Genomic DNA, 15819 nt, shown 5'->3' with positions numbered 1-15819 from the left:
AAATAATCCGAATAGCCACAGGGACCATTCTCAAAATAGTGTCCCCAATTCACCAAACACAGACAACGTCTCTAGGCTTAAAAAGCTAATAGAGAAATAATCAGAGCAAATAAATAATTTGCCATCACTATTAACACTCATCATGGATAAATTAATACGTCCCGACGCAAAATAAAACCAAAACGCATAGCTCTTTGGAATGCCAACGATCTGGCTCAACACAAATTTAAACCAGAACTCTTCCTTGAACAGCAGCAAATCGACGTAATGCTCGTATCTGAAACCCACCTCACCGACAAAAAACCATCTGAATATAAACGGTTATAAATTCTACCATACACAACGCCCCAGCGGAAAGGCTCACGGCGGCACCGGAATCATAATCAAATCAATCATTAAGCATTCCGAACTTGCATCATTCCAGAAAGACTACCTCCAAGCAACAAACGTAGCAATAGAAGACTGTCATGGTACAATCACCACTTCAGCAGTATACTGCCCTCCCAGACACTCCATCGCCAAAGAAGACTTTGATAACTTCCTGGACACCCTGGGCAATAGATTTATAGCTGGAGGAGACTATAACGCCAAGCACGCCCAATGGGGCAGCAGACTGGTTACAGCAAGAGGCAACAACCTCTACAACAGCATAATAACCAACAACCTCAACTACCTCACCACATACGAATCCACATACTGGCCCACTGACACTAACAAAATACCCGACCTTCTCGACTTCTTCGTAACTAAAAATATCTCATCAAGACACGTTCAAATCAACTCCTCGGCTGATCTCTCTTCTGATCATTCCCCCGTGATAGCAACAGACAGCTCAACAATCATCGAGAATACATCAAATGGCTCCATTCACAACCAACACACCAACTAGCTCTTTAGAGAAGTCTTTACTCACTCAACTTTAGCTCTAACCTCACTAAAAACTAAGGAAGAAGTTGAAGCAGCCACGGAATACTTAAACACGAGCATAATAAACACCATCCTCCTCTCCACACCGACAAAGACGTCCATCAGCAAACAAGAATATCGCCAATACATATTAAAAAAAATAGAAGAAAAACGTAGACTAAGAAGAGTATGGCAGACCCATAGAACACCGGATGACAAACGCAAACTAAACAACGCAACTAGAAAGGTATCCAAAACCATAAAAAATTACAAAAACGACTGTTTCCAAAAATACCTCGCCAGTTTATCCCCCACAGCAGACTCCAACTACTAACTATGGAAGGCCTCCAGGAAACTCACACGCCCCCCAAAAATAATCCCTCCAATCTGCCGCCCGCAAGGTGGATGGGCGCGTAGCCCTATAGAAAAAGCCAACCTGTTTGCTAAATACTTGTCTAAAGTATTCAAACCCCATTCCTCCAATGCTGTCGCGGACGTTACTGAATACCTGCACACTCCCTTCCAACTGTCCCCTCCTATTGAACGCTTCACTTCTGCGGTGATTATACAATCAATCAATCGCCGAAACCCCAAGAAAACAGCAGGGCACGACCTAATAGGCAATAAAGCAATCAAGGAACTTCCCATAAAAGGGATCGCACTCATCACATCGATTTTTAACGCTATTCTTTGCCTTCGATACTTTCATAAGGCCTGGTAAATCTCACTGATTACCCTCATCCTTAAACCCGGTAAACCGATATATGAAATTAGCTCCTATCGCCCAATCAGTCTTTTACCTACCCTGTCTAAACTATTCGAGAAGATGCTCACGAATCGACTCCTTCCACTACTAGAGGACTTGAAAACACTCCCAGATCACCAATTCGGTTTTCGAAAACAACATTCAACGGTAGAACAAATCCATCGCATAACCCACATTATCAGCCAAACCCTTGAAAAGAAAAAATATTGCTCAGCGGTATTCCTAGACATTCAACAGGCATTTAACAAAGTCTGACGTGAAGAGCTACTATACAAACTTAAAAAGATCCTACCACACCCCTACTACTCCATCCTAAAGTCCTACCTAACCAATAGACAATTCATGGTTAAATGCTTAGACGCCACTTCCGCAACATTCCCAATAGAATCTGGCATACCCCAAGGTAGTGTCCTCGGACCCCTGCTGTTCTCCATCTACACCGCCGATTTACCTGTATCAACAGGGATAACAATAGCAACACTTGCTGACGTCACAGCGCTATTAGCTACCCACGCAGATCCGGTAATTGCCTCATCCACTCTCCAGCGATGTCTCGACTCTATGGAAAAGTGGTTTCATAAATGGGGCTTCAAAATTAACGAAAAAAAAGCCTCACGTGTAACTTTCACGCTCCGAAAACAAACCTGCCCCCAGGTCACCATCAACAACACAATAATTCCTGTTACGCCACGAGGCTTACCACAGGCTGTATTTTCTAACCGTCGCTCGCGGTCCTACAGTGTCGCAGGCAGACCGTCTTATCTGCCCGCCGGATCATATACAATATATCGAGCATAGTTGTCGCCAAGCAGCGAGCTCTAGAAACGTTACGTTTTCCACACAAGAAGAGGCATACATGATCATAGGCGCGAGCGGTGGCGTGACCCCAGCATAGTGGGGGTCGTCTTCCAAATGAGACAAAGGAATAATCGAAGGGCGATCAGTTGCTTCTGACGAGTCAAACGTGACACTTCGACAAATCTGACGAGCAAACGAATTTATCTAGAGATATCGCAAAGTCGAGTCAAATTTCTGTAACATATTCATCATATTATTGTGAAATATATCATTCTATGTTAACCTGTTAATACAGTATTACATTCATTAAACCACCTCTGTTATCTTAACCGAAACAGAGGAACGACTATTTCGCGGCGTCGATTAACATAATCGTAGCGAGAATTTACGCCTCTCGATGACGCGTTTTCCTAGCGACCGCGTCTCTCCGCGAACGGTCGTAACAATTCCTAACAAGGACTCAGTCAGATACCTGGGCATGACCCTGGACAGGAGACTAACCTGGAAGAAGCACATCTCAGATAAAACGAAGCAACTAAAAGACAAACTAAAAAAATTCTATTGGCTCACGGGCAGACACTCCAAACTAAACATACAGAATAAGATTACCCTCTACAAGACCGCAATAAAACCTGTCTGGGCCTACGGAATCCAACTATGGGGAACAGCAAGTCACTCTAACATTGAAATACTTCAACGCTTCCAATCGAAAATGCTAAGATCCTTAATTGATGCACCTTGGTATGTTACCAACGAAACAATACATCGCGACCTCAAGATACCCACAGTCAAAGAAGAAATATTAAAATATAGCGACAGATATAGCAAAAGAGTCAACAAACACCGAAACCCCCTAATCACTGGACTACTTGATACGACGGACCAGATCCGCAGCCTGAAGAGACACTACCCCCTAGACCTAAACGATAGATTCAATTGGTTATTCAAATTAAGTAATATTTACTTATTTATAATACTTACGTACAAATTATACTTATCTATAATAAGTATTAACTTATTATAAATAATTAGCCATGTTACTGCGCCACGCCAGAAAAATTACTGAAAATTCTCAACGCGAGAATTGATTGTAATTTTAATAAATATTTAAAAAATCTGGTTTTTAGAGAGATCCTTGGGTTTATTAGGCGTACTTAAAAACGTGGAGAAAGCGGGTACGCACCAATTAGGAAAAACCGAATAGCTTTCTAATAAAACAAGCTGGTTTTCCCATGAGCAAGGTCACTCACGAACCACGATGGTAGGAGGCTTCCTACTCATCCCTTCAAGCAGCAGCGTGGATCATAACCAATCGACATCGCGGATCGTTACCCTCACTTTTCCTGACGAAAACTTTGAACAACGAATCCGTGTCCCTTGTGCAAAGGAGCACGCCCATATCGAACTTTCTTCCGTATTAACATAAGAGCGACAAGTCAGTACAAAAATCTAACGCCTAATCTAATCTAATCTAAATCTACGTATAAGCACAACGCTAGAGGAGTCTAACTCACATCAACTATCCAAGTCGGTTCTCGGGAATATCGAACATTCACCTCCTCTATTAAGCATCCTCTAGTGCTACGTCCACTAACATGCTAAATTCAATTATAAGCGCCTTGCTCTAGTGTGCATATCTATCTTAGCTTCGTACGACAAGTTGTTATCTACGATTTATACCTATTCAACAGTGTAACTTAAGTGTTGGAAATATATATATAATTCTGTGAATCACAGTGTTATACTAACCGAATCACCCCTATTATCTTAACCGAAATCGATCTATTCGCGGTGTTGATTCTTGCGATCGTAATGGGAATTTACGACTCCTGTTGACGCGTATTTTGGCGACCGCGTCTCCCCGCGGTAGGTCGAAAATACACATTCCCTTTGCCATTACGAATGTCGAATAACATACGAATGAGAGACGGCACATTTTAACGGTTTCTATCCTTTTGCATATCATCATATGGAGGGTTTCTAACCTCATACGCCTTATTTTATAGAATTTTCCAAAGTCTACATTTGTCAATTTATCTGAAAAATCATTATATATCTTTCTATATGCGAAATACCTGTTTTCCGTACCTCCGTGTCTCTTCTTATCAATTTTTTTTTTATTTTTATTTAATATATCACATTCACAATTTGTCCAATTTGGACATTTGGTAGAGTTTTTTAGCTGTTTGATTATCATGTGGGTGGATACCCCCAACGGGGTACCATCTTCGTGTTTGTTAGAATATATCCTTTATGAGATCTGCTGGGTGTTTCCTTTTTAGTGTTCTTTCTATGCTTGTATTGATCGTTTCCGCTGCCAGCCGGTTCGGGTGCGTTGTTATTCTTTCTCTGTACCTTCTGCTAATCTGCTAATCTAATCTGCTAATCTCTTCCTTGACCGTTGGTATTCCAAGGTCTTTCCATATGTCCTCGTTTCTAACGTACCATGGGGCGTTTACTATTGTTCAAAGAATTTTAGCTTGGATTGTCTCTATTTTGCTTATATGGCTCATTGCTGCTGTTCCCCATAGTGATATTCCGTACGTCCAGATTAGTTTTATGACGATTTTATATATTTTTAGTTTGTTTTCTATGCTTAGTTTGAATTTTCGACTTGTTAACCAATACATTTGTCTCCTTGCTATCTGTATTTGGTCTATTATTGATTTAATATGCTGTTTCCATGTGAATCGTGTATCTAAGTGGAGTCCTAGGTATTTGACCTGCCTTGTTTGTATTATGTGCGTGCCGTTTAGTGTAATGTTTGGTGGTATCCGTTTTCGCAGTGTGAATGTAACGTGGTTGCATTTATCGGGGTTTGCTTTAATTTGTTTATCTTGAAACCACTTTTCTATTTTTGTGATATGTTCTTGTAGTAATGAGACTGCTGTTACAGGGTTAATGTGCCGGACTAGTACAGCTGTGTCGTCCGCGAATGTCAGTATTTTGCTACTGGTAGTTGCTGGTATGTTGGCCGTGTATAGTGTGTATAGAATTGGTCCTAAGACGCTTCCTTGCGGAACCCCTGCCTTGATGTCTTTAACTTCAGAGTATGTGTCTCTAATTTTTACTACAAAGGTTCTGCTGCTTAACTAAGATTTTATTAAATGGTATATCTGCTCCGGGAATTGTTTTCTGATTGATTGAAGTAGGCTTTCGTGGTTTATTCTGTAAAATGCTTTCCCGATGTCCATAAAGAGGGCTGTGCAGTATTGTTTGTTTTCTAATGCTAGTATTATTTCATTAGTGAGTCTGTCCATCGTGGAGTGTTTGTATCTGAATCCGAATTGATGATCTGGTATTAATTTTTCCTTCTCTATTATTGCTTTTAAGTGGGTGTAAATTATTTTTTCTAGTATTATGGAAAACACGGGAAGTAGTGATATTGATCTGTAAGATGCTGTTTGGTGTGGGTCTTTGCCTGGTTTAGGTAACATTATGATCTGTGCTAGTTTCCATAGTTTAGGATAGTATTGAATTCTTAATATTGCATTGTAAATTATTGTGATTAGTCGTATCGCTTTTGGAGGAAGGTTTTTCAAGATTTTACCATTGATTAGGTCGATTCCTGGTGTTTTATTGTTTTTTGTTTTCTCGATTATGTTTCTAGTTTCTTGTGCTGTTGTTTTAGGTATGGTATAGTGTTTGTCAGTTGAGGTACTAGTGGTTAACGCATCCTCGTCGGTATGACAGTTGTGGTTGCTGTTATTGATATTATGTGGTGTAAATGTGTTGCTTAGGTGGGTAGAAAATTCCTCAGCTTGTTCTTCGTTGCTTCTTGCCCATGTATTATCTGCTTTTCTGATTGCCGGGACTAGTCTTTATTTCTTTTTTTTTTTGTGTGGCTTTCCATAGGGAGTTCTCGTGTGCAAATAGTGACTCTATGAATTTTGTAAACTCGTTATTGTGTTCTTTCATTTTGTTTTTTATTTCCTTTGCAGGTTTATTTAGGTGTTTTTTGTTTTCTTTTGATGTATGCTTTGCCATTTTGCTTTCGCTTTTCTTTTTTCTCTAATTTCTTCGAGGATGTCTAGTGGAACTGTTTTTGTTTGTCTGTTGGTTGTTTCAGGTATAGTGGTTGCCCTTGCTGCTTCTTGGATAGTTTCTGTAAATGTTGTTACTACTTGTTCGATGTGTTCAGGTGTTTTCAATGGGATATTGCAGTTGATTTTGCTCTCAATTATTTCTTTAAATGTCTGCCATTTGGTGGTTTTATTGCATAGTGTCTCTGAATTGTTATAAAGTATTGGTTTGTTTCTGTATGTAATAATTATGGGTGCATGATCGGAGCTGAGCTCGAGGCTGGGTACTATATTTAGTTTACTTGCATTTAGTCCCTTTGTAACTGCAAAATAAAGTACGTCATGTATTTTGCTCAGGTCTGTCGGCCAGTATGTCGGTCTTCCTGTGGATAATATGTTGAGATTATGGTTTCTAACGTATTTTTCCAAGGTTCTACCTCGAGGTGTAGTGATTCTTGATCCCCATAGTGTGTGCTTTGAATTGTAGTCTCCCGCTGCGATATACTTGTCTCCTAAGTGTTGAAAGTACTTGAGGTGATATGTCGAGATAGGGTCGGAAGGAAAACTCAGATTTATTCAACGATAAATATTTATTCGCTGTAATGTCAATGAGTACACTTGACGCAGGACTCGCGATTATATTCGGTTCGCGAATGCGCGGTTACAAGTTAGAGCTCGGATAGCTATGATTCGAGATGCGCTACGAGTGCGGACAATGATTGCACGAGATGTCGAGAGCTTAGGTAATTATTCGACTCGAACCTTGTAAGTGTAACGATCGTTGTGTGTTGACTCGCTGTAATAGACTGACTTTCCGTCGCGATGCTGCTGCGAAGGAAGACTCGTTGGGATGTGTTTAAGGATGCGAGGGCATCGGATTCGTTGAGAAAAGCTTTGGTTCGGGAAGTGAGGGAAATGTACGCTAATGTTTATTGGCTAATTCGTGTTGGTCGTTGGAAAAGGATGCTAGCTGCCCTTGAGAGGGTGTTGCTAGCGGGAAGCATCGTACGTGAGAGATAGCGGATTTCTCGTGTGTCCCCGTGGTAGGTGGTCGACTTCGAGACTGATAAACAAATACTGTTTGTCTCTTTGGAGGACCTTAGCTAAAATAAATTCTAAGATTTATAACTGTCCTTAGGATAGTTGGAAATATTCGGCACGAATGTATCGACACCTGGCAATCATCTTATCCGCAGGTATAGGGTCTTTGTGTCGTGTCGAAGTTTACTGTCATGTGCCGCCACGTACTCTTCCCACATTATGTGATGTAATTTTGTGTCGCGGTGGTACATATACTGCTGACAACTGTAAAAGGTTGCTGCTAGTTTGTACAGTAAAGGTGGTTGCTTGTATATGTTCCGTACTAAGTTGGTTGTGTAAGTGATGTGTAATGTCGTTTCTTATTATTACTGCGGTCCCTCCGTGTGCTTTTCCTGAAGAATGCTTAGTATCATATATGGTGTAGTACGGTATTTTTAAATAGTTTTTTATAGTGAACTGTGTTTCTGAAACAAGTAGTATATCGATATTATTGTTATACAGGAATGTTTTAGTTTCTAGGGCCCTTTTTCTAGGCCGTTATAGTTCCAGGCTGCTATTTTAAGCGTGCCCAATTTAGTTTTTGCTTAGCATGTTAGTAAGTAATTGTAGCATGACTGTTATTTGCTGTGTTTGCTGTCTGAGGAGTTCGTTTTGGTCGCTTATCATTTTTGTGAGTATTTCGGTGTTTTTTATGGAATGTTTTATTAACTCTTTGATTTCTGTAGCGTCGTTGCTGTGGTTGTTCAGTTCTTGATTGTCTAAGGGCGAAGACCGGTTGACCACTTGCGCGTAGCTTCGGTTTCTAGCGGTGTTGTTGTTAGTGTGGTTATTGTTCCTTGCGTGCTGTGTTTTTGGTGTTGACGTAGGTTCTGTGTTGTTCTGTTGCGTGTGGAGATTGTTGTGTGTGGAGATTGTTGCGTGTCCTGTTATGAAGCGGCGGAAACAGTTTGCCTTAAAGTTGCTTTCTTACTAGACAGCCTTTGTAACTCGCTGGGTGATTTCCACCGCAATTGTAGCATTTTACGTCGTTTATTTTTCCCGCGTGTGGGTAGTTCATTGTTAGGTGCTTTCTTGCGCATTTAACACACACCGGGTTTCTGTCGCAGTAATTTTTTGTGTGTCCATATTGCTGACACCGTATGCATTGCGGTATGTCTTTTTTGTGTCTGGGTGGCTCGACTGTAATTATTGTGTTTAGAACTTTTTTAATTTCGAAAATTTCCTTGTTATTATTTTTAGGTTTAAGTTCAATTAAAAATAGCGGTAATGGTTGTTTAGTATCAAATCTGGTTATATTATTTATTGTTCTTACCTGATGTCCGATTTTGGCTAATTCCTCGCATATGTTACTTGTCTTTGGGTGTAATCCTCTGATTATTGCTTCGTAGCTTTTATCAGTTTTGAGTTGGTAAGTATGATACCCAGCGTCTTTTTCTTTTAGTGCTTCTTGTCACTTTCCTAAAAATTTCTGGGGTATTAGTTTGTACTTTTACCTGATCCAATTTAAGTTGTTTAATGGTGTAATTTTCTTTTCCTGCCGTGCTGTTTAGCAGATCAATGAGGGGGTTTATTATTGTAGATTGGTGGTGGTTTAGGAATGTGTGTTATTGGTTTTTCAGCTGGGTCTGAATCCATCTCTTCTGGCAGAGAGCTGAAGGAGTTTTTTGGAGGAATTTCCTGTAGCTATTGTTGCCTTTTTGTTTCTATAGCCCCCCCAGCATTTGTATTTGAAGTTATTTTTCGTCTTTTGCTGGGAGTTACAGTCTTCCAGCTTTCGTTCTGATGTGGTAGATCATTGTTGATATTATTCTTTTCGCCATTATTTTGTGTAATTTCCATTTCTATTTTATTTATAACTGAACAATCCTGAACTTCGCTTGTTGGTTTAGTTGTGTTTGTTTTATCTGCAGCTCTGTTTATAAAATATGTTTCGCCTTTATTTAGAATTTTTATTGGTGGTATTTTTTGCATGTTTTCCATTATTTAGCGATTGGTTCTATTACACGTCACTTTGTTTTTCCACTTGTCGCACTTACGGAAGCACTGATTCACACGACCGTATAGCTCGATTGCTCGGGCACAACTGACTTCTTATCAACGACATCCAGCTTCTCGCGGGTTTCAAAGGCGTACATTTCCCTTCTAATGACCTTGCGGATCATTTCGGGTAAGAAAATGTAAATTTCGAACGCCTGGGGTGGCCGCCTGTTCTCCTTCATCTTCGCCTGTGGAAGGAGAAGTCGTAGATAACGACTTCTGAGGATTTCAACGCAAGGACAAGAAAGGGTGGTTAGTTACGAAGCGAGGAAAGAGCGAAGCCAACTTGTAAAATAAATGGTACAGAAAAAACGAAACTGCTCGAATGAGAAATTCTGTATGGGAATATGGAAGAAAACGATGTAGGGGATTACAAGGGGATCGGCAAGAAGGACAGTTGAGTAACCGATTATATAATAATACAGCCAATGATAAAACACCAAGTTAGAAGCATCAGAACTAAGGATATAATAGAATCAGACCACTTACCGATGAGGGTGGAGAAAAGTAATACAACCAGCTCGAATATTCAAAGTGAAGAGCAGTGTAAAAATGAAAAGGTATGAATACCAGAAGGGATAGACTACACTTCGAAAACGAGGAAACAAGCGAAATGATGGAAGAAATAATACGAACATAAAAGAGGCGACACTGAAAAGAGTAACAAAGATTAAGAGAATAAAAGTAGGTTTGGAGAAGTAGTGGCAAACAGAAAATGGAAACAAGGAAAGAGAGAAAGCACTGTTCTGGATTTGTACTTATTTTCCACTGACTAGCAGAAAAATTTTATGAAACTACTAGTGGAAGAAGAACGAAGCAGGCAGAAATAAGGGAATGCAGGAATAAGAGGGAACAGGTAGCAAGGAGATACCATAAATGAATAGGAAGTAAGAAGCCAGACAAATAAATTAAAGAAAGGAAAGGTGATAGGAACAGATGACACATCAAATGTGATAAATATGCAGTATATGAGGTATAGTTGCATGGTGGTAGAAAAGCACTAACAGGAATTACAGAGTTGATGAATGAGGGATTACTAGAATGATGAAAAGAAGGTATTATTCGCCCTACATTTGAACCAGGAAACGGAGACAGTACAAAGAATTACGCAGTGATAACATCACTAAGTAAGGCATACAAGATATATGCGATGGCTCTTGAAAAAAGATGAAATACGAAACTGGGACAGAAGAAAATTATGCCAGAGATGCAAGCAGACTCTTGACGCGGAAGAATATTTTTGTCCTGAATTATGTGATAAGTAGAGAAATTAAGAAGAGAGAGGAAAAGCTGTAGACGTTCTCACCGACCTTACAGCGACTTTCGAAAAAGGAAAAGATTTAATGTTAAACGCGAAAAAATCAGAAGTATTGATAGTCACGAAAAAAAGAAGCAAAAGGAAAAGAAGAGAAGGAAATTAGGGCGATGGAGTAAAACTAGAGGAAAAAGTAGAAGAATTTAAGTATTTAGAATACATTCTGCCAAAAAATAAAAAAAAAAGAAAAAATTCAGAGACCCAAGAAAGGCACTTGAGTGAGATGGCAAAGAAGGCCGTGATAGCCATGAAACAGACATGGGGAATAGGGGGAAGATGTATAAAAATAGCCAGTAAAAAAAAATAATGATTTTCGGCAATTGGTGAAAAGCTTCACGTAACAGAAATATGGGAATGGGATGAGTCGGAAGAGTTAGAAAAATTATACACGAAAAACGTAAATAGGGTCTTAAGGAAAGATTTTAACACGTCCTCGCACGTAGTGATGGAAGAAAATAAAGTGGACAAGTTAAGAATCGCAGCGGGCAGAAGAGACGTAAGGTACTAAGAAAAATGAAAGTCAAGCGATGCAAATAATATAATTCCCAAATGCAGGCAAGAGAAAAGGTGAAAATGGAAAGAGGAAAGTGAACGATATTATGCAGAAGAGGACATAAACGGGAGAGAATTAAGCCCTAGTACCGGTGCACAGGGCAGGGCAAAGACAGACACCATATAAAAGAATAATAAAAGAAACGAAAAGTACAAGGGATTAAGGGAGGGAAGCAGAGCACAGTGTCGAAAGAGGAATGTAGAAGAAAGGATGAAGTGGTGACAGCGGGATTCAGATGCGGTAATATAGAAAGAATCAATAACTTTTGGATAAAATTAAAGGAGAAGAACCTGTGTGGTACTAGATTGTTACTAGATTGTTGGGACGAACGGATGAAACGATGCAACACCTTATAAAAAGATGCAGGAATAAGGATGGCCATGCGTGGACAAGAGCAAGGAAAGAAATGTGACGAGAATTTTGAATATTTTAGCATAGTTAACACGTTGTAACATCTTTTACACGTTATATATTTTACGTAACTTGACCTGTCCTGTTCCTTCGTGTATTTGATTCCTTTCGAAAAAAAAAAAAAAAAAAATGGTAGAAGAGCAAGAGGAAGGAATTTACTACAACAAAATTATTCTAATTTTTTATATTTTACTAGTGTGAAAAAAAGAACATTGATATTTACATATTTAACTTATCTTCTTTTTAAGAAATCGTAGAGAAGAAATAAAAGGCATTTAGAAAGAAATAAAAGAAATTTATATAAAATAATTCTTTTTATTTTTGAAATTCTATACGCGAATAGTATAAAATTTATAAACGATAAAACTTAGACTTTAAGTTAATAGCTGAAGTTAGCAGTTCGCGATCTGTCTGGAAGCGTTCTTCGAAAGAGTTCTCATTTCACGTTTCTTGGATGTACAACATGTACAGTCCTACGTATCTGCTTTTTGCACAATTTCTGCGAATTTATCGTATCGTATAGAACACTTTCGAATTGCTGTGGGAATATAGGATTCATACAATACTCGAATTTACATATCGTATTCATAACACATTCAGTAACAAATATAGATGTAATATCGTCCGAAATTTTTTTAACATTTATTTAATCCTGGTAAAAGGATCTCCAATTTTATGATACTGGCAAATTCTACACACCGACCCTCGGCTGACTCGTTGATTGCATCTAATCGTTGAACATGGTTTTTCGATCGCATCAGTTCTTTCTACATGTACATGTTAAAATTCAGATATCAACTATTGGTGATAGAGTGCCGCCACTCCAACCATGGTCAACGACATGACCCACGGAGTACGGTATTTTTGACTCGGACTCATCGGGATCACATTCCCGTACTGCCATCGAATCCCCATTTCTGCACCCAATCTGATCGGTTCGAAGTGGGAGTCAGTTCAGATTAGAGAAAAGAGAAAGAACGAGCAGCGGCTGACGCAGATCTCGAGGGGTTATTAACCCGCGAAGACGCCCCCCTTCCTTTACTCGGGAAAGGTGGACTCTTACTCTCGCATTGCCTTCCTGAAATATCCAATATTACTCCGTTACCCATTACCAAGTCAGTGTTTACCAGGCCCACCGACTTGGACGAGGAATTGGCATTTGGCACAGGTGGGCGTGAGGAGTGCAATGCCACACCAGCACCTTAAAGGCCCAAATGTTAACAAAGACCTAGGCGATTACTAAGGTCTATCCTTTCATGCATTCTTTCTTTCTAATTTTTGGATACTCGAACTTATTTTGTTTGCATTTATATTATCTTTGATTGAAAGGGAAGCAAGTAACGTTCACATAGTCAGTACACAACACATAATATTATTCATAGTAAAATTATTATACAAATATCTGGGTGATCTGATGTAACCAGAACACACTAAAATAACCGAATATGTCAGAGGAGCGTCGATAATAAAGTTGTGGGCATTTGCTAGACCTCCCTTGGAGTTTGCCAGGGTCGTGTTATAACGAAGATACGGCCTGATACAACGGGTATGAACACTACCGATTCGACAATCAACAGCGGCGATTAGGCCCTCGCGACACTAGTGATAGTGGTCTTAGGTTCGATAACGAATCCACGGTCAACGGGAGGATGGATATGCTTGCTATAACTCAAACGTGTACTGATCGTAAGGCGCTATTCCCTTCCTCGATGAGGTCTCAGTCAGGAATGCCTCTTCGTCTCAACGACGCCACCGAGATAACCTCTGGTGGGGTGTCTAAGTACCCAAGATCCTCGGATCGACGTCGCTGTCGATTGGTCAATTTGTGACAGAAGCTGCCTGTCCGTTTGCAAAACATCTTAATTGCCGAAAAACCCAGGTTTTATAGCGGGTCCTCTGGCTGCCGGGACTTGTGCTGTGTACGTGCATCAACCTCAGGTATTACTTGTCCTAAGGAACCGTTAGCATGTTTTACTGTCCGATACCTCTATGGGTAGTTCCTTTAATGAGGGTCATAACACCGCTCCGCACCTTTGTTAGACGGAGCGCCCGTCCCGTTGACCGTGGCTACGTTGGGCGACAGGCTGTCGCCCCGAGCCAAAGCTCACCGTCACTAATCCCGGACGGTTACCATCGGCTTGGATAACTGCGATTGTTTCATTACGGCTATAGTAGTCTCTAGATTACAATGTTAGGAGGTTATCTTGAAGTTCCAGAGGGGCCCCGGCGTCCTTTCGTCTCCGACATATATATATGTCGGGTTTACATTAGAATTAGGGTTGGGGGCGTGAAACGAATCTTCGTTTGGGTTACACGTTGTCGTTATGCAATAGAGAAGACACTGACTAGTGCAAATACGATTATCATAGAACTGGACAAGTAACCGTGGTAATTAGATTCTAGGGAAACTAATGACAATGATCCTAGGTTCAGTAACGAATCCGCGGTCGACGGGATGATAGATGAACGTGCTCACAAAATCTAAGTCGGACGCGAAATATTCACTGGTCGTAAGAGTTACTCTTTTCGTCGAAGAGATCGCGAGAAAGAATGACTTTCCCCTTCCCGATGATGCCACAGAGGAAAACTATAATGGGGTGTGTCTAAGGACACGAGATCATCGGATTCGTGGAGAAAAGCCTTCGTTCAGAAAGTAAAGGAAATTGGCGTTGCTGCTAATTGGCCAATCTCCATATCGGTGGTTAGAAAAAGATGCTAGCCGCCCTCGAGGGAAAGTTGCTAGTGGGAGACGCCGCTCGTTGAAAAATACGTCTCCCCTATTTTCCCGTAGTTGGGACAAAGACTGTTTGTCTGTTTGAAGGACTTTAGTTGACTAAATCTTAAGATTTATAACGGGCCCTCGAGCTAGCCGAACATGTACTGCGGAGGCGCATCGACATCTGGCAATCATCTTACTCGAAGAATAGGGTCTGCGTGTGGCGAGCCACGGGACAGAAACCGTTGGAATGTTTACTGTCGCGTGTCGCCACGAATATTTCTTTTAAGGAGAGTTATAGAATTACTCCATACCTTTGTTAGACAAAGCGCTCATCCCGTGACTGCGGCTACGTTCGGCGACTGACTGTCGCCTCGAGCCCAAGCTCAGTATCACAAATTTCGAATAAATACAATCGGATTGAATAACGACAATTGCTTAATTACGGCTATGACTAGAATCTAGATTATAATGTAAGCGGATTTTCTCAAAGTTCCAAAGGGGAAGCTTCGGTGTCCTTTCATCTCCGACATATATGTAGTAACTGATGGATTCTTAGAGTAAGGACAAGTAATGATGGTAGGTTCAAAGTTTAATGTATTTTAATAAGTGATATTCGATAACAAAAGGACCGACTACGATATCGTCGCACGTCGACTCACACTCCGTATCCGCTCGACTCGCACTCTGCTTCTCGACTGACTCTCTGGCGGTTGTAGCATTCTATTGTCTTTTGCTAGGCCTACCGCACACGTGTTCTGCAGACGCTCGTAGCCAGGGTCACGTAGGTCTTTTCGGCGAAGCTATTTATTTGAAGGACCCGATAACGCATCGATGGTGCCGACAACTCCTCGGCTCTCGCGGCATTGTCTACAGTTGGCTCGACGTTTCTTAGGCCCTTCTCCCCGATACTACATATATTATAATTATATTATGTCGCAGATGGAGGAACATGTTTAATATACTGAGTATAAATTAATTTTTCACGTTTTATTGTACACTTCTTTTCATATCGGCCTTTACAATTAACTTTCCTTCAAACGTTAAATATAATATAAAAGTGTTCTACTCTTTGGTAAATTTATCATTGACGCATAACTGAACAACCACGGATGCAGAAGAAGACATTGGTGTGTTATATCAAAGAAAATATACGCCGAATCAATGGATAATCCTTTAACATATGCATATCACAACTTTTATGGAAGAAAATTTATGATTTCCAATTCTGTATTAATAGAAACTCAATTATAG

Source organism: Bombus bifarius, unplaced genomic scaffold (genome assembly GCF_011952205.1).
Source record: "Bombus bifarius isolate JDL3187 unplaced genomic scaffold, Bbif_JDL3187 scf7180000009471, whole genome shotgun sequence".
Taxonomy (NCBI): domain Eukaryota; kingdom Metazoa; phylum Arthropoda; class Insecta; order Hymenoptera; family Apidae; genus Bombus; species Bombus bifarius.
This window is presented reverse-complemented; position numbering follows the sequence as displayed.